Genomic DNA, 22,256 nt, shown 5'->3' on the forward strand with positions numbered 1-22,256 from the left:
CATAATGTACCTAGCTCAGTCTACTTTCCACGCAAAGTATACCATGTCAAATGAGAACAGCCTTGGAGTCAGTCAGCAACAATGCAGTTCCGTGTTTGCCATTTCCCAACTTTGCCATTTCCGTGTTTGGAAGAGCCTGAATAAGTCAGTAATCTACCCTAGTGTTGATGCTCTAGAATACACACATTACCTATGCAGGAGATTAAATTATACACATAGCCCACCACACAGCTAAAGCTCCATCTTCTCCAACTCTACCAGTCCCTTGCTTTATGTAGACTGCTCACTGAGAGCTCTTGCTGCTCCTTCCCTGTAGATGCTGTCTGCTATGCCCCAACAGTCCTATTTCAAGAGGTCAGTCTTTCTTGAATTCCTCAGAAAGCTGCATATGGCACTCTTTATGATGCTTCAATCTTACCATAGGGCAATCTAATAACTCACTTTCCATCTGTACAAAGAGTCTTCAAATCCCTTTTATGCCCACATGAACCCTACATAGTATTTGCTGACTAACCACATCTCATTATTGTTGAAAGTAATATGGAAATGTGACTTAGAACAGAGCAGTTAAAAGATGCATGCCCCATTGTTTTCCTGCCTTGATCTAAAGGAAACTAGATAGAAAATTTACAGTCACTCAGAGAGCTGTAAAATACCAACTTAATCTTACGCAGCCATGTTTGGTTGGCCAGCACATATTAAAATTACCTACTTGTTAGTCTTCAGAACTTGGGGAATGTTACATAGAAGTTTCAGACTTCCAAGAAAAATAGGAAGACCTCATACAAAGTGAGCTCATGTTCTCAACACTGAAGCTCAGCTAGGCAGGCCTGAACTCTAGAATGCCCTCTGTGCCTGCCCACTTGGTCCAGTCTTCTTGTTATTTTTCAGATTTAAAATATAGTTTTTATTAATTCTTTGCGAATTTTGTACAGAGTGTTTTGACCATGTTCACCCTCCTTCCCCCAACTCTTCTGAAGTCCACCCCACTCAACTTTGTGTCACTCCCCCAACCCTATTAAGGCCAATTTGTGCTGGCCAATAAATATTCATGGATGTGTGGCCGTCCACTTCATGGTCAACTTCTCAGAGGCTATATACTCTTTGGGCCCTTCATCTCCTAGCAGTAGTAAAAAATACACACACACACGCGCGTGCCTAAATATAAGTACATGTACTTCATGTATGCCTGGGGCTGGCAAAGGCCAAAATAAGACATCGGATCCCCTGGAACTGGGATTACAGATGACTATGGGTGCTAGGAACCAAATCTGAGGTTTTGGAACCACTGAGTCATCTCCCCAGCCCCTGACCAGAGTTTAGGACCTTACTAGTAATTTCCAAAGGAGTTGAGTAGTGTGGACACACATAATGTAGCAAGCAATTAAACTGTTAATCATTGCTATAGTACAAACTCCTTAATGTCCCTCCACTCTTTTTCTGATTTTTTTTTTTTTTACGAGAGTATCACTTTGTAGCTCTGGCTGGCCTGGAACTCATTACATAGAGGAGGCTGGCCTCAAGTTCAGAGAGATCATTTCCTTCTACCTCCTGAGTCCTGGGACTGCCCAGCTCTCTTTCATTAGTCACCAGAAAGCTTAGCACCCAGACATGGCTAGTTCTCTATTACTGTATAAAAGGAAATGGAATCTCAGAAGGCTGCAAAGAATAAAGGTACCCCCTACTATAATTTTTAATACACGAACCAAAGATCAATTAATGGCCAATCTGACACAAAGTAATTTCTCAGAGTTCTGAACATCAGGATCTTTTTTTAAAGATTTATTTATTTGTTTGTTTGTTTATTTATTGTGTATACAACATTCTGCCTCCATGTATGCCCACACGCTAGAAGAGGGCGCCAGATCTCATTACAGATGGTTGTGAGCCATCATGTGGTTTCTGGGAATTGAACTCATGACCTCTGGAAGAGTAGTCAGGGCTCTTAACCACTGAGCCACCTCTCCAACCCAAACAACAGGATCTTTAATTGAAGATCTCTCTCTCTCTCTCTCTCTCTCTCTCTCTCACACACACACACACACACAAACACACACACACACATACACACACACAGTTGGGGGGGGTAAGTTGTATGCAGAGATAAATAGGAAGGTCACAAAGAAAACACACCTTGACAGAAAACTCTTGGGAAGAAAGCTGCTCACTCTGATGAAAGAACAGGGACTTAGGTTAAAGTTCCTACTGTACTTGTAGGCTTGGTAACTCTCTGCATAGCAGTCCCCAGATCCCTATATGTCGAGTTTTCTTTCCTGCTGTTGCTTGCACTGAAAGACAAAAAGGCCATTGAGTCCTCCTACATATGGGTAAAATCTTTAAAAATATTTTCCTAGAAAACATACATCACATCATTCCTACATGCTAACCACATCAACATAAGAAGTATATTATAAACCCCACTTGCCTAGCTACTGCTGCTGAAAGTTTCCACAGGCCTGAACAATAAATCTCATCAAAAGGGTCTGTAACAGCTAGACAGGGACACATGCCCTCTGCAAGTTCAAAGTCAACAAATGGGGCAAGGTGCAAGTGGTCAGTGTATGTGTGTTCATGCCTGAGTACTATACTCAGTAGTATTTCTTAAACTTTTGTAAAGAAATTAATAACATCTAACATTGTGGGACTCAGCTATGTTCTTTATGTAACTGTTTATTCTCATCCCTATGTAGTATGCTCCATGACATAAAAGATTATCTCATGTTGATGGGGGTTTTGGAATTTTCTTATCTATGACTTCTACAAATACAGTTGTTGGGAATATTATGTAACTTTTGGTTAACATGCATTCATACTTTGGCTCAGTACATACCTAAGAGTAGAAAAATTGGATCATGGTATGTGGATATTCAACTTCAGCAGAGACCACCAGTTTCCCAAAGCAAATACAAATGCTTACATGTTCCTAGCAGCATACATCTCAGGCTATTCTTTGATTCTCCCTACACTGGGCTAAATGATGGCTCCAAAGATACCCATACCCTAACCTCTGAAACCCTATTTCCCAAATAGAGTAAGAATCTGAGGCCATCTCATCCTTGATTAACCAGGTAAGACTTAAAAGAGAGAGACACAGCAAGCTCTAAGATGTTCAGCAGCACTTTCATTTCTGATTTCTGGACTCTAAAATCAAGAGAATTATTTTTCTTTGCTTTTTACTACTTTCCTTCTATTTAATGTCCTTGTGCCCCCATGCCTTACTGCTTCACCATCACTGGCACTAGCACAGCAGAGGGCATCAGCATGCTGACTGGCTACTGGGCATCCTCTTCTGTCTTCATTGTCTTTTCTGTTGGATGATTCCCCGCCCCCGATTTTGCCTACTATGTGCCCTGTCTTTTCCATTTTTAATGCAGCTTAATTCTATTGAATGTGTGTTCCCTGGCTGGTGGCAGTGGTTTAGGATGTTGTGGAACCTTTAGGAAGCTGGGCCTGTGGAACAGATTTCTGGGGGCAAGCCTTTGAAGGTGATACGAAGTCCCTCATCCTGGGCTTGCACTCTTTGCTTCCTGGTTTGCTGTGAAACAAGGGGCCTATAACACCCTCTTTAATAACATGGACTTCCCTACCAGGCTGGACTGAGTCATCTGAAACTGTGAGCCAAAACAGATTTTTCTTCCTGAAACTTCTTCCTGTCAGATCTCATCACAGTGAGGTAAGTTAACAATGCCCTCGTATTGTTAGGTGCTATTTAATAAGCTATTGTCTATTTCAAGATCATGGAGATATTCCATACTTTTCTTCTAGATTTTGTTATTTTATCTCTTATTGATGATTTATATGGACTCAACTTTTAAAATGTAAAATAAGGCAGGACTGAGATTCATGCTTTAGGCATACATAACTACCTCAAAGACACTACTAAAAAGACCGATCATTCCTTGCTGCGAGGCACTATCAGCCTGTCCATATGCTCGTCACTTTGGGGAAGCTGGCTGCCACATCATCAAGACAGACCTATGTGGTAATCAGTTGGACCTCCAGCTAACATGCTCTCAAAACTGATATTGACTCTACTACTTTTCTTCAAAAAATAAGTCAGTACTTACATACATAAAATCACTCAATACCCCCTTTATACAAAAGGCAGGAAAATCCACTCAGAGCTCTCCAGTGGTTGCCTCATTTAGACTTTCATATGCTTTTCAAAACAACACACACACATACACACACAAAACCCCAAATATAAAATGTGATCTGTAATACACAAGATCCATGCCTATAAGTCCTCTCATTTCCTCTTCTTTGACCTTCAAGTTTTTAAGCCATCCAACTACTTCTTCCAGGCAGTCAGAGCAAGGAGTGGCTTTATCTCTTCCCTCCACATCTTTATCTCCTTCATTTCTCACAGCCAACGTAGTTTACAGTCTTTGTGAATGACTGGCTTGCTTAAATTCTTCAGTAACATCTTTTTCTAAACCTCTTGGAATTTTGTACAATGACTTTATTATAGATGCAGATACTTTAGGATTCAACCTAACCATTCTGGCCACTACTAACTACAGTCTACCCTCTAAACCAAGCGTGCAAAGCCAACCTGGTTTCCCTGAGACCTTTTCTGAGTTTAGGAGATCAAAACTACTTTCATGATAATAACAACTTATAGCCCTAGGTAGTATCATGTACCTGTACTTCTTGGTACTGAAAAGCTGGAGCAATAGGATCACTTCCACTTAAATTCAAAGGCAGCCTACACAACATAGAGAAAACCCCATTTCAAAAAAAAAAATACCAAGTGTAGCACAGAGACAGTATAACAGTACTGGGAAGGCTGAGGCAAGATCAGACAGCAAGTTCCAGCACAGGCAGGCTGCCTTGTCTCAAACAATAAAACAAAGCGTGCGTCTTTTTCTGTGTCTGCATCTGCGCCAGCAGTAGAAGAGAGATGAAACAGCTGACACCTTAGCAGTGGCACTGAGCTGTGTCAGAAGTGAGTAAACATTTTCTCCCTAACCCTTAACATAAAAAAACAGCTCTCTTTAAAACATTCTTCATTTTATGTTCTGTAGGCTCTCCTAGCCCAGGCAGGCCTATGCAACAATTTAGCTTCACATTTAATCTTGCTACCATCTGCCTCCGAAAAGTGTTAGAATTGCAGGCATGTGCTACTACTCCAAAACTGTTGCTGGAGATGGAACCCTGGGCTTCGTGCATACTGGGCAATCACTCTTCCAACTTCACTATATCCAGAACCTTTCCAGGGGGAAAGGTCTTATCTCTTCTTAAAAGTTGATCTTGTAGTGGCTAGAGAGAAGGCTAGCTGTTTGGGCATGTTTCTCTGATGGAAACCATTACAGAAAACCATAACCAATCGAAATGCAGAATTGTGAAGTCCCAGTGGGTACACCTATAAAACCTTCCTGCCCCTAAAAACTCAAGGAACATTGTAGAAGACAGAGCAGAAAGACTGAAGAGCTAGAATAGTTCTATCGGCTGTGAACCCCCACAGGGATCACACACCAGATATTTACATTACAATTCATAACAGCAGCAAAATTATGGTTATGGAATAGCAACAGATAATTTTATGGCTGGCAGTCACCACAACGTGAGGAACTGTATTAGAGGGTCTCAGGATTAGAAAGTTGAAAACCACTAAATTAAAAAACCAGAGAGTTTGCCGTGATCCCTAGTAATGTCAAAAGCTAAACCCATAAAGTCTTCATGACTCCCCAGATAAGAACTGAAAAGGATGACAACAATGGACATGCCAGGATGCCTCAACCCTACACAAAGAACTGCGGGCAACTAAGAAATGGCGAGAGTAGGACAAACAGGCTTCCCTGGCCAGCTCTGAAACCATAAATAAAAGAAATACCATAGACACCAAACAGGCGTTATTTAGGAATGAGTAAGTGTGTGTGTGTGTGTGTGTGTGTGTGTAGAAAACAACTATCAATGAAGAGGCCATAAATTTGAAAAAGCAAGGTGAGGAGTAATATGGGAGGGTTTGAAGGAAAAGACAAGGAGAAATGATGTAATTATATCACAGTCTGAAAAATAAAAGGGAAAAAATGCATATCTGGTGCTTGTAAAGATCAGGAGAGGATGTTGAATCTCCTGTAACTTAGAGTTCAGTATGGCTGTGAGCCACTGTAGTGGTCTGAGTGACAGAGTATGGCCCATAGTCTCATACTTGGATGCTTAATCACCAGGAACTGACACTATTTGAAAGGGTTAGAAAGACTAAGAAGTGCGTCATTGGGGGTGGGCTTTGAGGCTTAAAAAGCGCATGCCAGGCCCAGTTTGTCCGTCTCTGCCTCTTTCTTGGCCTTTGGATCAGCTACTGTTCTAGTACCATGTTTGCCTCTATGCTTCCATGCGGCCCACCAAGATGACAATGCACTAAACCTCACAAACTGTGCGGCACCCACTTAAATGTTTTCTTTTACAAGAGTTGCATTGGTCATGGCGTCTCTTCACAGAAGAACAGGGACTAGATTAGCCAACATATGGGACTGCTAGGAACTGAATCTGAATAGTTTGCAAGAGCAGCAAGTGATTTTAACCACTGAGCTATCTCTCCATCCCAAAACAGGAGTTCCTAATAAAACAGTAAAATTATTGACTTTATTAAATCTTTGTACAGATTCTGCTTTACTTCCCTTTAACCCTTCCTTTATAAGATTTCTGGGATAATGGCACATTGGAATAAAGCCTTCCTCATAGTTTCCTGCCCATATGACACAGATAAAAGTCACCTTTGGACAGAGTTAAGTTTCATGACTCCTTTTTTAGAGAACAGGCCTGCTGGGGAACAGACACCTATAAACCCAGAGGGATTGTTACAGCACAGATGCCTATAATCAGCAGTGGTGCCCTTCAGATCAACTGACAGATGAAGGATACACAAATAACCTGTTAGTGAGGACAGAAAGAATGAAGACAGAAAAGGGAAACACCAAATTCAATACACAAACCACTTTCCGCTAGAGTTATATCTGAAAATACACTAGACTGATGTTGGCAAACTTTTCCTCTAATCACTAACAATAAATATCAGGCTTTGTGGGCCATATGGTCCCTACTGCAACTCTCAAGTTCTACTTTGGTATTACAAAGAAGTCACACACAAAAGTTAATTAATGAGTGTGTTAACAATAAAAGTTAACTGAGAAGTATTTAGTTAGTGGACCACGGTCTGCCAATTCCTGACCCAGGTACAGTGTATCCAGCAGGCACTCAAGAAAAACCCAGAATACTTTCGAAACTTGTTTGGTTAGAAATGTTACTAGGAAAGACACAGCAAGACTCCTTGACAGCAAACCACTTTTTCTTTTTTGTTACAGCTTTATTCAAGAATGATATACTGACCAGTGAGTGCTGCCTACTCTTCTGCTGGTCATTATAATGGAAATTTTATGCCACAGCTTCTACTTGCAAGATCAATGTAGAAAGATGAGAATGTGGCTCTATGGTAGGTCACTGGTAAGCATGGGTTCAATCAACAAGGGCAGATATTAATGTTTGATGTTCATGCACCTAAAAAGACAATCTACCTTCAAAATTAAAACATCCACAAAAACCACAAAGTCCTAACAAGTAACCAAAAACTTTAGGAATATAATCATTTTACCTTCACAGAGGTAAGACAAAGAAGAAGAGCACAGAGGCTGAGAAGAATGGCAGAGCTCCTGCTGACATGCACAGGCTCTAGATCTGGTCCCCAGCACCACAAAACAAGCAAGTAAGTAACAACATGCCTGGCATTTCCAGAGGCTGTTTTTTTTTTTTCAGCAATCATGCAGTCAATTGAAGTAAGGCTAACAAATATCCAGAGAAGACGCCTGACTACAATTCACTGCAGAACAATTAGATAAGCAAGGGCAACTTCATATACAGGGCAACGGTAAAAGAACAGACTGTCTTAATTTTAACGCCAGCTTTGATTATGAACCCAGACTCCTCACATGGAGGTAGGTGTAATACCTATTTTTTTTCTACAGGGAATTATTTCATCTTACAATTAGAAGGAGCCTTAATGAGCACTGCTCACCACATACTGCCATTCTCTTATGTATTTCATGTTGCTTTGAAAAGAATTCAGTGATAAAAACGGATGCTGCATGACATCACAGAGGTAAAAGTGGCTGTTAAAGGAAAACAGTAGGGAAAAAAACAAGTCAGATGGTATCTGTGGTTGCTAATCTTCACTGTCAACTTGACTGGATTTAGAATCACCCCACATATACCTCTCAGAGTATCTATTTCAAGGGTATTTTAGTGGAAGAAAAACCTACCCTGAAAGTGGGTGGAGCCACTGCATGGAGCCCAGATTGCATAAAAAGGAAAAGAAGCAAACAGAGCTCCAGCCCTTAAAGCTTTCTGCTTCCTGTCTATGGACACAATCTGACAGCTGCTCCACAGATCTGTCATCATAACTGTACCCTTGAACTGTCAGTCAACACAAGCCCCTCCTTAACTAACTTGCTTTTGTCAATTTTTACAGATCATAAAACAAAGCATTCATCCATTCCTTCATTGATTCAATGTGTATTGACGCAGAGGCTAGCCCTGCTCCAGTAGATGGCCCTAAACCCTTGCACATACTGGTGGTACTAGCAGACTGAGGTGAGTTTATGAAAATAAAAGACACATGGGTGAGATAGTTGGTTCATCAAGTACTGTTTTTCAGTTTGGTTCCCAACAGCCACATCAGATAGCTCACTACTGCCTGTAACTCCAAAGTTCTCTTCTGGTATCTATGGGCATCTGTGAGCCTGTGCACATATCCATACAATGACAAGCAACACACACTTGATAAATAAAATAAGCTACTGATGGTGAGGTTCATGAAACTAGAAGGGAACAGCTGTGTAGAATGGAAGGAGTTGGAAGGGAGGGAGTATAAGCAGATTGATAATTTACTTTCTCTTTTTGGAAGATGGGATTTTGAGACAGGGTTTCTCTGTGTAACAGTCCTGGCTGTCCTGGAACTCCTTTTGTAGAAGAGGCTGGCCTCAAACTCACTGAAATCTGTCTGCCTCCCAAGTAAAGGTGTACATCACCACTGCCCGGCAATAATTTTTTTCTTAAAATATTAAAGTTAAATAAAAACCTAAACTTATATATGCGGTGGTTTGGCACTATGACAGCACGTGTGACCCGTGTGAAAGAAGTATGTCAAGTGGGAGTGGGCTTTAGGGTTTCAAATGTGTAAGCCAGGCCCCGTGTGTCTCTCTTCCCGCTGCCTGCCAATCCAGATGTAGAACTCTCAGCTACTCTCCAGCACCATGTGTGCTTGTGTGCTTCCATGCTTCCTGCTATGATAATGGACTACCCCACTGAATGTATTCAAGCCCCAATTCAATGCCTTCTTTTAGAAGACTTTTTCATGGTCTTGGTGTCTCATCACAGCAATAGTAGCCCTAAGACTATATTACCTTTATTTGTATTTTCTGAGTGACCTGAATTGGCATGTGTGTATGGTGGTGGTGGTGGGGACGACAGTGTATGGAAATCAGAAAACAACTCATAGGATCAGTTTTTTCCTTGCACCATGTGGGTCCTGGGGATCAAATTGAAGCTGTCAGACTTGGCAGCAAGCTGAGCAATCAATCACCACTGCACAGGGATTCCCTCCCACCTCAGAAATGAGAAATTAAAATACAGTAAGCCTATAGGATCTATCTGCCAGTCTGAAGCTAATTGATGCTATTCCTCCTAACAGTTTCTATAATGAGTATTTAAGAGGCACAGTATTCTAAAGAAAAACAAATTACTCAGGAGAAACAATTTAACCTTCACCCAGATAACACGAGAGCACTCCATACTTCTTATACATAGAAAACAATGGTATGGTCAACAATGCCTATTAAATAAAACACAGGACTCTAGGCTTGTTTTCAGGCATTATTTTCCCAACTACACATCTCTAAGATCATAACTAACTTCAGACAACAGCCAATCTATCAGGAGCCAGAATTATAAAAATTTTTAAAATACAAACAATGTGCAGTTTCTGTGAACCTCATCACTTAGGTAATTATCTATCAGGTTTATGTGGTCAAAATACGCTTTGTTCCACCAAGTATGCAGCAGGAGGGGGCCAGAATGCACCACAAAACTGCTCCAAGTTCAAAAGTGCCTTTTTGGTACTTTTACAAATGTCTGATTTCAACCAAAGATTTTATTTGAACAAAGGAGTTCAAATAGCTAAAAATGCATTTGGCAGCACTATTCTACGTCCCTAAGAGTCAACCCATAACAACAACAGGTCAAGCAAAGGGAAGGTCAGTCATCAACAGCTTAGAGCATAATAACACCATCAGACCAATTAGACAGCCACCCTAAGTTTCTCATGGAGATGTTTTTCATTTAACAGTTTACCAATCCATCCTACAATTTTCAAACTTTACCCCCAAATTAAAAACTGGAGCCAGGCTTGGTTGTGCAAGTCTATAAACTCAGCACTTAGGTGGCTAATAGGCTAACAGGAAAGTCAGGGCTCGTGAACCTGCTACCCCTTGAAAGAAAAATGACCAGGGACATAAAACTCTTGCCTAAAAGGTCCAAAGTCCAAATCTTTTGTGTGTGCATGTGTGTGTGTGGGGGGGGGGGGGGTAGGAATTACCAAAAACTGAAAAATCGAAATTATATCACTAACCAAATACTGTAGGACACAACATCACATATCCCTTTCTCAATCATCTAGCAGTTACACATTGCTCAATGTGCTCCTACTAACATTCTGATAGTCTGCATTACCTACAGTGCTTAGGTCTTGCCAAATTTCTGATAACAGAGGAAATGCCTACGAACAAGCTACCTATAACCCAGGCAGAGGAGACAGGACAGCAGATACAGAAAGTTATCACTGCACTGTATAGAGGCATGGAAAGAAGGGGTAAAACCATCTGGCAGACATTTATTTATTTGTTTGTTTGTTTGTTTTTCAAGACAGGGTTTCTCTATGTAGCTTTGGTACCTGTCCTGGCACTTGCTCTGTAGACCAGGCTGGCCTCAAACTCAGAGATTCATCTGGCTCTGCCTCCCAGGTCCTGGGATTAAAGATGTGCACCACCACCACCTGGCTCGTCTGACTATTAATAGTAATTCCTAGGGTGTGAAACCAGGACAGACTGACTCTAATAGTGTTGGCACTTAACCATGGCCACTGGCTCTCCCCGTAGGCAAGAAGTTCATTTTAATCATGCTGTATAATAAATGCAGAAGCCAAAGAGGCCAAAATAATGTATACCTCTGGGTAAGAGAGTGCCTCAACAAGTATACAGCCTTCCTGGTAAGGTAATCGGGCCAGGCAGCCAAAGAAGAACGTGCACATCCCCCACAAAGACCTGCTGTTGAAGTAGACAGCTAGGCTACTGCACTGCCCTGCACACTCTTGACAAGAGTACTACAGAGCAGAGATTCACTTCAGAGTGGCAGAAGCCAGAACTAAACCTGCCACCCATTTGCCTAGTTACTTGGCTCCCACAGCCTTCTCGTTATCAGGCATCCCTTTCCTACAGTCTCCTTTCTGCCTAATCTGACCGTGAGTTCATCCCAAAGACTTCTTTCAAGTTGTCTTTATTTCTGACTCTAAAAAGAGAAGAAATTGTTGGATTCCTGTGTGTGTCTGTGTGTTTAAAGACCAGTGCCAAACTGATCTTGGCTTCACAAGCCAGTGGCAAACATTTGGTTAGAGAGTAAAAATACCCGTTCAATAACCCAGAGCACCAGTTAAGTGAGGCCTGTCATCCTTAACCAAAGAATCACAGCATCAGCCCTCTGAGCTCCTTAGACTCCACGCTGTGTATCGCCTGACCAGAGTGGGCACACAGAAGTCTTCACCTTTCAAAAAAATATCTATATTCAATGTGCATCTCCTTGTTCCCAGCTTTGAAGTATAGTCCATTTGTGACAGCAAAGAGAAAGTGACTCATATTAAATGCAAATACACCAAGCAAACAGCCTGTCCCGCTCTATGTCTCACCACAGCTAACTGTAACCACCCTGCTCCATCTCACGCTTCCAGTCATTCACACACACCACACATTCTTCTAAAGAGAAGAGAATCCAAGTTAGAGTCTCATTCTAAAAACCACCACCAACAACAACAACAAAAACAACACACCAGAGAAAGGTGACTTCCTAAGAGCAAAAGAGAATCCCTTTTTTACCGTCACTATGAATTGATTCTGCCGAGTACTTTAACAGTAAAGTATGTTAAAACATTTCAAACTTCATTTATGAAATAAGCATTCCTTTACTTTCAAGCAATGCTCTTTCTACATTATTAAATTATCAGGGACCATTTTCCATACTAATATCAAATTCCTAAAAAAAATTTATGGTTGGCTGGAATTAACTCTAAAATAAATAGCAATCTCAAAGATCATAATCTCTTTCTCCACAAGAAAATTAGTCATGCAGAGTATAACTTAAAGATGTGTGGTCACCAGCATTGTGTTACTGCGGACAGTATTTTATGACTAAATACCTACTATCCACTCCACCCTCAAATCCTACCCACCAGAAAAACGAGGCTTTAAAGTCTTAGCATGCTGACTTAAGTGTATCTTCATGTTCTTTAGAGTTTTTTAAAAGTTAATTTCTATGTCCACTTACATAAAATTACAGGCTTAAGTCTCTACTCACACAGTTGAGGTTGATGAGCAAACAGCTGTCTTGTGTCTTGAGACAGACATTAGCTTCCTGCCTTCCCTATCCTCATAAGCAGCTACTTAAAGTTTGAGTTTTATGCAAGAAAACATTTTAAAGCCTCCAGTGTTTGACTGCAGCAGACTTCAGACTCATTCCTGTAACACATTTAACATGAAACAGAGTTGAGAGAGTTAAAACTTATCATGTCATTTCATTACATTTTAATCATCTAAAAGTTTGAGGAATGCTTTCATTATTTCATGGACACAAAAAAAGGGGTGTTGAGACTAATAAATATACAAATATTAACCATAACGTACCAATTCTACACAGGGAGATAGGCTTAGATGAGCAAGAGTTACTTTTTATAATCATTTAACCCAAAGTTAAACTAGATATTCTTCAATTTTTCTGAAGCTTGGCAATTTATTTAGAATAACTGCCACATCTTTACAAGTGGTGGATGAAAGGCCTTCAGTTCTCCAGAGACAGAGGTCCTAGTTCTGTTCTGACAGCAGGAGGTGCTACCTATACTTCTGACATTGCTGTAAAACCTGCAGAACAGGTCCCCAGCCCCTACAGTAAGTACACACCACAGCTATAGGCTAAACAAATGAGAGAAGGCTTCTCTGGAAAATAAGACTACATTTCTGCAAGAATTATGTAATCATACTCAAACTAAACTTTGAAAGCAAAACACAAAACCAAAATGTTTAGAAATTAGAAAGTAATTACAATTATGATAAACTCCTATCTCCATTTCATTAATGTATACTTAAGACAGCCATGATGACATTTTACACTGCAGAAACAAATAAAGATTTTAGTTAGCAGATTCCATTTATTTAAAACAATTATATTCCTAGATAAAAATGATGTATTATTTGAAATTCTGAAGCAGGGACTAATAAGATGAGTCAGCCGGTAAGGGCCCTTGCAGCCAAGCCTGAAGACTTGAGTTTGTTTCCTAGAATCTTCTGATGGAAAAAGAGCTGACTCAGGTTGTTCTTGGACCTCCACGTGCATGTCATGGCACATATGTACCCTCTTCCACCTGCGCCCTCCATAATAAATAAATTATTGTAAGAAAACTGATGCAGAGTACTGTTAACAGTATTATTGCCCATACATTTATCCAATCTATTTAAAATTCTGGACTCATTGCTGTGACAGACAGCTACATACAGGGACAGATTTTAGGCTTAGATGGCTCAATGTTTTTCTTTCTTATTGGCAATAAAAGATAAATAAATTTCAATAAATTTCAGACAAAATAAATTTCAATAAAATTGTCCTTGAAAATCCAGATAACTATCTCCCTTCTATATGCACATGGCTTCAATGCATCTATTCTGCTCTCATTAGCTATAGTAAAGTTTAGGACAAGCTTTACTACTTCATGAATACAGGATAAATACTTAACATGACTTTTAAAAGTACAAGAAACAACTTTACAAGAATTATAGTAACTAATGCTAAAATACTGCATATGCTATTCTATAAAGATAACTAAATGAGTTCATTCAAAGCAAATGCTTCTTTATAATCTACTTATATAAACACAAATGATCTGAGAAATAACATTTCACAAAGTTGGTAACTTCCTAGAAAACCTTCCACACAAGTTTTACAGACATGCACTATCCTCCTTCCAACAAGTCTCTGGTACAATGCACACTCTTCACAGACTATGGAACTAGGCCTGGATCTTTCTCCTCAACTCAGTGCTTTTCAGCCTCAGGTGAGATTAGATAACAGGCCACAGTGATCCACTCTATTTATAGCAAGCCAGTCTGGAACTGTCTCTCGTATAGTCAAATTCAACACTACTAAATTAGCTTTATCAGGAAGATGGCAGGATGGCTATAAATTTAGGAAAGCCATCTCTTCAAAGGAAGCAATTATGGGAAACTAGAGGGAACATCCTCAAGGGGAAAAAAAGAAACACAACTGAAATGCTGTCAATAGAGAGGAAAGAAGCAGAGGGTTAAAGCTGCTGGCTGAAGGCTACCTGAAGGTTGCTATACACTCAATCTCAAGGTGCATTCCACAGGTGACTTAGCACACCTGGAAATTAACTGACGAGGAGGACCCGAGCGGATCTCATACTAATCAAATTATCAAAATTTATCCCTAACAAAGACACAGGGGAACACATGCCTCCTGATGTGGAACGCCAAGAAGCTCATACCACAGACTGACATTCCTGACACATGAATGAGCCTGATTTGACGGATAGTCTATCTATAGTCTACAATAAAGTTTGCCACCCACTTCAATAGCATCAAAGTCTGTAAATAAAAGAAAATTAAGAAAAGTCCCTAATAACATGAATAAGAAAAAAAGAGATGTGGCAGGAAATGGCAACGAGTGGTCCAGATCAGATTTCATGGACATTACTGGAGCTGGATATGGTGGTCCATGCCTAAACACCTAGCACCTAGGAGACTAATGCAGGAAGACTGTCATGATTTTGAAGCCAGTCTCGGTTTCAGAGTGAGACCTGGTCTCAAAAGACTAAGTGAAAAAATAAAGTACCTCAAACAATCATTAAGAAAACTAGTGAAAATTTAATATACAGTATATAGCAGACAATTAGACAATATTGATGTCATATTATATTAATCTGGTAACAGTAATGTCCTTAGGAAGAACATATGCGGTCCATATGCTAAAAGAACACAAGGTCACGTTGTAATGCACACAAGTCAGTTCTCGAGCATCAGGAAAACACTAATTGCTCTGCAAAAACAGGACTTGAGTTAGATGCCCAGAACCCATGTAAACAAACAAACAGAATACAGTGAAACACAATGCCAGGGAGTCAGGCAGGAGGTTCCCTGGGATTCTCTGGCCAGGCAGCCTCATCTAATGGGCTGACCCCAAGTCAGAGAAATCAACCCTGCTTCAAAATACAAGGTAGACGTCTCCTAAGGAATGCCATCTGAACTTGTCCCCTGGCCTCCAAAACATGTGCATATAACCACAAAAACCACCAACAACCAAAGAACATTCTGACTAGAATACAATAATACTTTGGATAAAGTACTAATGGAGCTCGGACCCTCCTAAGAAGCACACAAGGAATTTATAAGGTTGCAGTAGCTTTCTATAAGCTTAGGTTTACAATATTTAAAAAATACTTGAAGCTGACATTCTGATGGTCCCCAGTGTTGAGCTGTGGAGGCCCAAAAGTGTGAGCTTATTTTCACCTTGTTCACAGTTGTTGACAAGTAAGGCTACACACCCTGACCTAGGGTGTGGTTACTTGGTGTTTTGTACGTTAAGATGGCCCATACAGGTAGATCCACTCCACCCTGACCAATGGTTAGGATATTCAAGCATACTTTTGCTCTTTCTTTTAAATTAAGAGGTTTGACCTAGCGAGGAGCTGCCTTCGGGGATACTTGGTCTAGGGTGGGTTCACTGCCTAAACAATAGAATGCTTTTCTCAAGAATTAATGACTTGATGGTTCCAAGTATTGAAGCAAATAACTGTTCTAGTTGTCCTTTGTATCACGTTAAAGCCGTCTTTTGTCTTCTCCCCCTGTTGTTTTGGGGTACAAAAGTGTACGGAAAATTAAACTTAGAAGGATTTCAGTATCCACTGAAACTCCCTCCCAGTACTATCCTATGCTTCTGTTGTATTATTTTCATTCGCGTCTTTGTTCTCTTTACTTATTTTTCTAATCCCCATGCTCCTACCCTGCTAAGTGGTATCCTTTTCGAAGCTGGTCTCCGACATCTAGTAAAACAAAATGAGACTTCCTACCTTACAGCTGTATCCCTACTCCAGTATAAGTAGGGTTGACATGTGGTCAGCACCCACAGTGAGTTACAGGAAACAGGGCCTGACACAACACCACAAAATAAGTGCTCCCTGACACATGCCATGCAATGGTAACAAGTTCTGATGCTCACATTTGAAATTCCCTCCCTTCCTTCCTTATTGTACTGATATAACCTTCCCCATCTCTCTTAAGAGTTGAAGAAGCAAACCTTTCTACCAGCACCGCCTTTCCTAATCTGCAAACATGTTTTCTTGCTAGAAACCCAAATTACACTAATTTCTGGTTATGCCAGGTAGCAAGGCAGAAGCAAAGCAACAGCTAATGAGCAATCAAGAGCAGCAACTGAAAATATCAAGACACGCCTTAAACCTAACAATGTTCTGTAATGCCAACACGGGCTGAGGAGCAAATGCACTCACTACACAGCATCCTGCACTTGGAGAAGATAAAGAATGTTAACATCAAAACACCAGGGACAAACCACAATTATTTCAGTGACACACACAGAAGTGAGAGTAAAAAAGGAGAGGAGGTGGGTGGTGTTGCCCAGTGGTAGAGCGCCATTTTGCAGTTTGCAGATTCTATCCTCAGCAAAGGCATTATGACCACCCTGTTCCTAATTCCTTTTCCTTAAAATTTGTGGATCACTAAGACAGCAGTCTCTGCACTAGATTCTCACAAAGAACACGGTAGGAAGGAGAGTGGTAAAATGTGTACTCTGGTCTCACAGAGGGGGAGAGGCAAGATTGGAGCCCCAATGGAGCCGAATCGGATATTAATTAATTAATCCACATACTTTCGAACACCTAATTTGACAAAAAAGCAAAAAATATCATATGGAAAAAAGAAAGCATATTTGACAAATTGTGCTGGCATAACTGGATATCAACATATAGAAGAATGAGGAAAATAGATGCAAACCTATCACCATGCACAAAACTCAAGTCCAAATGAATCAAAGACCTCAACATAAAACCTGCACCTGATTAGAAAAGTACACTCGAACACATTGGCACAGGGAACCACTTCCTAAATAAAACCCCAGTAGCACAGATACTGAGAGAAACAATAAATGGGACCTCCTGAAACTGAAAAGCTTCTGTGAAGCAAAGGACACGGTCAACAAGACAAAACGACAGCCTACAAAATGGGAAAAGATCTTCACCAACCCCACATTAGACAAGGGTCTGATCTCCAAAATATACAAAGAACTCAAGGAATTGATCATCAAAAGAACAAATAATTCAATTAAAAAAAATAGAGTACAGACCTAAACAGAGAACTCTCAACAAAGGAATCTAAAATGGCTGAAAAACACTTAAGGAAATGCTCAACATCCTTAGTCAGAGAAATGCAAATCAAAACACCTGTAAGAATGGCCAAGATCAAAAACACTGATGACAACTTATGCTGGAGAGGTTGTGGGGTAAAGGGAACACTCCTGCATTGCTGGTGGGAGTGCAAACTGGTACAGCCGCTGTGGATTTCAATGTGGTGATTTCTCAGAAAATTAGGAAATGACCTTTCTCAAGACCAGTAATACCACTTTTGGGTATATATCCAAAGGATGCTCAATCATGACACAAGGACATGTGCTCAACTATGTTTATAGCAGCTTTGTTTGTCATAGCTAGAACCTGGAAACAACCTAAATGTTCCTTGACTGAAGAATGGATAAGGAAAATGTGGTACATTTATACAATGGAGCAGAAAAAAATAACGACACCTTGAAATTTGCAGGCAAATGGATGCACCTAGAAAACATCCTATCAAGTGAGATAACCCAGACCCAGAAAGACAATTGTCATATGTACTACTCATAAGTGGTTTTTAAACATAAAGCAAAGAACACCAACCCACAAATCACAATCCCAGAAAACCTAGACAACAATGAGGACCCTAAGAGACCCATATATGGATCTAATTTACATGGGAAATAGAAAAAGAGAAGATCTCCTGAGTAAATTAGGAGCAACTTGTGCTGCATAGTGAAATTCTGCCTCAAAAGCAACACAAGAAAGAATAGTGGAAGGAAAGAATCCACACTTAATGATTCAGGAAAGCTCCAAATTTTCACTGTCATTATTTTCTTGTAATATGTCTCACTAAGTAGCATAGGGTGGCCTTGAACTACTAAGCCACCTGCCTAAGCCTTTGGAGTGCTGAGATAGGCATGCAAACACTATGCTTAGCTAATGCCAGCTCTTAAAACTTGTCTCTTTTGAGTTACTGCATTCCCAAAAGAATTCTCCTAAGGGTGAACAAACAAAACAAAACCTCCATTGTAAAGTTTAAGAAAGAGGACTTGTGATTTTAGTATTAATAAATGCTTTTGGTTAGCTAGGATAAGAATGTGCTGGGGCTGGGATGTAGCTAAACAGGTAAAGTGTTCTACCAGCACAAATGAAATCCTGAGCTCAACCCCAAGCACAACATAAACTGGGCACAGTGGCACACACTTGAAATACCAGTATTTAGGAGGGAGGGTCAGAAGCTCAAAGTCATTCTGGACAGCAAGTTCGAGGGCATCCATCTAAGACACCACCTTTAGAAAATGTGATTTTTACTAACCATAAGTAGCTGGTAGGGGCCAAGTTGTATTTATCACCATCTTACTATTTAAAAGAAGGATACCTAAATCTTTATGTGAATGCTCAAATTAACAATACTCCAATTTTAGGGGAAATTAGGTAAAAAATTTCAGAGGTGGAGATTAAAGCATATATGGAAGCTATCTAGATGGTCCACCTTGAACTAATGCATAAGTATTCTCTTGCTATGGTCCACTTCATATTCTCTGTTCTGAACTACCGGACAGACATTAAAAGAGGCATAAGGACTTCCAAATTCAACACTGCAGAGAAAAATGCTGCTCTCAAAACTGCCAGAAACAAGATGAGAAAAGGTAAAAGGGAGAAATGGTTTCCTGCAAATAGCACCACTGTGAAATCAGCTGCCCAGTAAGTTAAGTGGTGTTTGGATGGTAATATACAAGAGCCCCTCTCTGAGAGCTTCCTCTGAAAAGTCGGCATTGACTAGACAGCTGACAGAATTCTCAAAATCACCTTAAGTCACATATGGCTCGTATTTAGTCCACTGGACTTAGAAAAAACGTCTAATTTGTAAACTAACCAGCAAAGCCAGTGCTCTCCAGTTTGGGTACCACAGATGAGGTTAAGCTGGAAAAGCTGTGGCACACAGGAAAACTCTCTTGGGGAGAAAAACTCCCAGCTTCATTTGCTCTCTCTACCCCAACTATTTCCAGAGAGTGATAGCCTGCTCCACATGAGAATGCTTCTCTCCTACAGTGGGAGGAGACAGAAAGGTCTGCTACATCAAGAGGGCAGTCAGAGGTCTGAGTGCTCCGTGGGTGCTCCACTCTCCCAGCTCTTTCTTTCTTTGGTTGGCATAATGCATCAGAATTTCACAAAACGCATTACAAAAGACCCGTGTTTGAATTATTTCAAAACATTCACAGTTTGCAGGAATGAGAACGTCTATCTTTAAGTCAGTTCTTTTTTTTGCCTTTCTCTCTCGAAACTATAAAGCAAATTCTACGAAGTCCATCAGAAGGGTGGATTGTCCAGTCAGAAAACGACATAGCTCAAGTAAATGACGTGTCTCAGCTAGGCTATCTACTGCTATAACACCATGGCCAATGGCAAGTTGAAGGGTGTTTATTTGGCTTATGAGTTCACATCACACTATTTATCACTGAAGAAAGTCAGGGCAGGAACTCAAACAGGACAGGAACCTGGACACAGGAACTGATTCAGAGGCCACAGAGGGGTACTGCTCCTCACGGCTTGTTCAACCTGCTTTCTTTTAGCACCCAGCCAGGGGTGGCATCACCCACAAAGGGTGCAGTGCTGTGGGACAATGTAAAGATTTGTCACTTGTATTTTAATAAAACGCTGACTGGCCTGTAGCCAAGCAGGAAATAGAGGCAGGGCAATAAAAATAGGAGAATTCTGAAAAGAGGAAAGATTCAGCTGCAGTAGAAGTAGAGGAAGCAAGATGAGAATGCCTCGCGCTAATAAAGGTACAGAGCCACGTGGCTAACACAGACAAGTATTACAGGTTAAGATTTAGAAATTAGTGAATAAGAAGCCAGAGCTAATAGGCCAACCAGTTTATAATTATTAACAACTGCGGGATCAGATGGGACAGAAACCACCATCAACAATGAGGCGCTCCCACATCAATCACTAGTTAAAGAGAATATCCTACAGGCTTTCCTACAGAATGAATTTATGGAAAGCCTTTTCTCAGCTGAAGCTCCCTCCTCTCCGATGACTCTGGATGTGTCGATTCGACATAAAAACTATCTAGCACATGATGAAATGACCAGATTTCTTGAGATCATAATTTTAGAAAAATTCTCAGCTTTGCTGGAGAGGTGAATCAGTAGCACAGAATTTCCTCAGCATACACAAGTCCCTGGGTTCCATCCACAAATATAAAAGAAAAAAGTGGAATAAAAATGCTGCACTGTAACACCTTACCCATGGGTATAAGTATCTTACCTACCTGGAACATTATTTAATAATCGTTCATCTCTTTTACTCTGCTTAAGGTCCTAAGAAACAAAGTATTTACTTGAAATATAAGATCTTCCTTCCTCTCCTATCAATCAATATTACCCTTTCTCACGACATTAACATGCAAAGTTCTAGTCAGAATGAAATATTCTTCCTACAGTTACTCATAAGACACGATAAGCCTAGATCAAATGACCACATACTAGTGAACTGGATTGTCATTCTTTCTGTACTGACAAACACTCAAGTTTTTCAGTGCTCTCTTGCTCTAAAAAAAGGTACTGAAAATGCAAAACAGCTCTTAATCTGTCAACTAAATAGTCATTGTAAATCATTTGCTTGTAGTCTGAGATGTAAGATTTCTGCATTATCAGGAACAAACATTCAAACTCAGGAACATAATCAGTTGCTAATACAAATGGTTATATCAAGGATGAAATTAAATATCTATTAAAATTAGAATGTTTATTAAAAAGAATGAATCAAGAACATTTGATCAAGGAATATTGAGGACAAATCAGTAACCTTAAGTGATTTTTTAAAAATCTTTTTATCTAAGATATTTCACTTGATTTTCACCGTTAACACTGTATTATTAAAATACTGTTTTATCTCAATGGAACTCTCTATAAAAATGAACAAAAAGGTCCTGGTAACCCATTCCTTTTAAGGGACATTTGATTGCTCTAAGAAAACCATTCAAATTGTTAGAATACAATGTGGCTTGGAGTGTCACATGGAACGGCCAGTTACTCGGCATCCTGAAGGGCCTTCGCTCCCTAGTTCCCATGTGGTACCTTTCTTCACCCTTCTCCGACATAAAAATCACCTAACACTGACAACAGAACATTAACGAAATCTTCCTGAACCCATTCCCAACCCCTGAAACAGGGTCTCCTACACTGCCCAGCTCAGCCCTGAACTCCTGGGCTCAAGTAAACTTCCCCGCTTCACTTCCCCAATCACTGGGTCTAAAGAACCACCCTGACTCACTGATGAAATTCTTTTTTGACAGTATTTCCTTTTGGTGACTTCTGTTTGCAGAATGGAGTCAGAGATATGATAAGAAAACCTTCTAAATCAAAACCTACTGAAGTGTGACCCAACATCAAGGAATATTTTAGTAGAAACCCCAAAACTTTTGGTGACAGGTTTAAGACGGGGCAGGTGAGGGTAAGTTATGAGGATATGCAAAATAAGAGGAGTCTCTCACACAAGAGACTATGAGAAGCTAGCTGAGAATCAAGAATTCCAACACAAAAAATATCAAAATTTGCTGTGACAACCCTCGTTCACTATC

General features: G+C 40.3%; 1 protein-coding gene across 10 annotated transcripts in view; it reads right to left on the bottom strand.

The window, feature by feature from the left end:
* The window catches only part of Zfand6 (zinc finger AN1-type containing 6), a 65,086-nt gene that overhangs the window by 20,480 nt on the left and 22,350 nt on the right, over positions 1–22,256 (bottom strand). For 2 of the 10 annotated variants that reach the window (XM_075952288.1, XM_075952290.1), the window contains exons 2-3: positions 12,619–12,779; positions 2,134–2,288 (exon numbers count right to left, since the gene is read on the bottom strand). The exons of 5 other annotated variants lie outside the window; for them this stretch is intronic. The gene's annotated coding sequence lies outside the window, so the exon portion shown is untranslated. The remainder of the gene's footprint in view (positions 1–2,133; positions 2,289–12,618; positions 12,780–22,256) is intronic. 3 more of the 10 variants (XM_075952289.1, XM_075952291.1, XM_075952293.1) reach the window with 2 other exon arrangements.

This window comes from Microtus pennsylvanicus, chromosome 18 (assembly GCF_037038515.1).
Source record: "Microtus pennsylvanicus isolate mMicPen1 chromosome 18, mMicPen1.hap1, whole genome shotgun sequence".
Taxonomy (NCBI): domain Eukaryota; kingdom Metazoa; phylum Chordata; class Mammalia; order Rodentia; family Cricetidae; genus Microtus; species Microtus pennsylvanicus.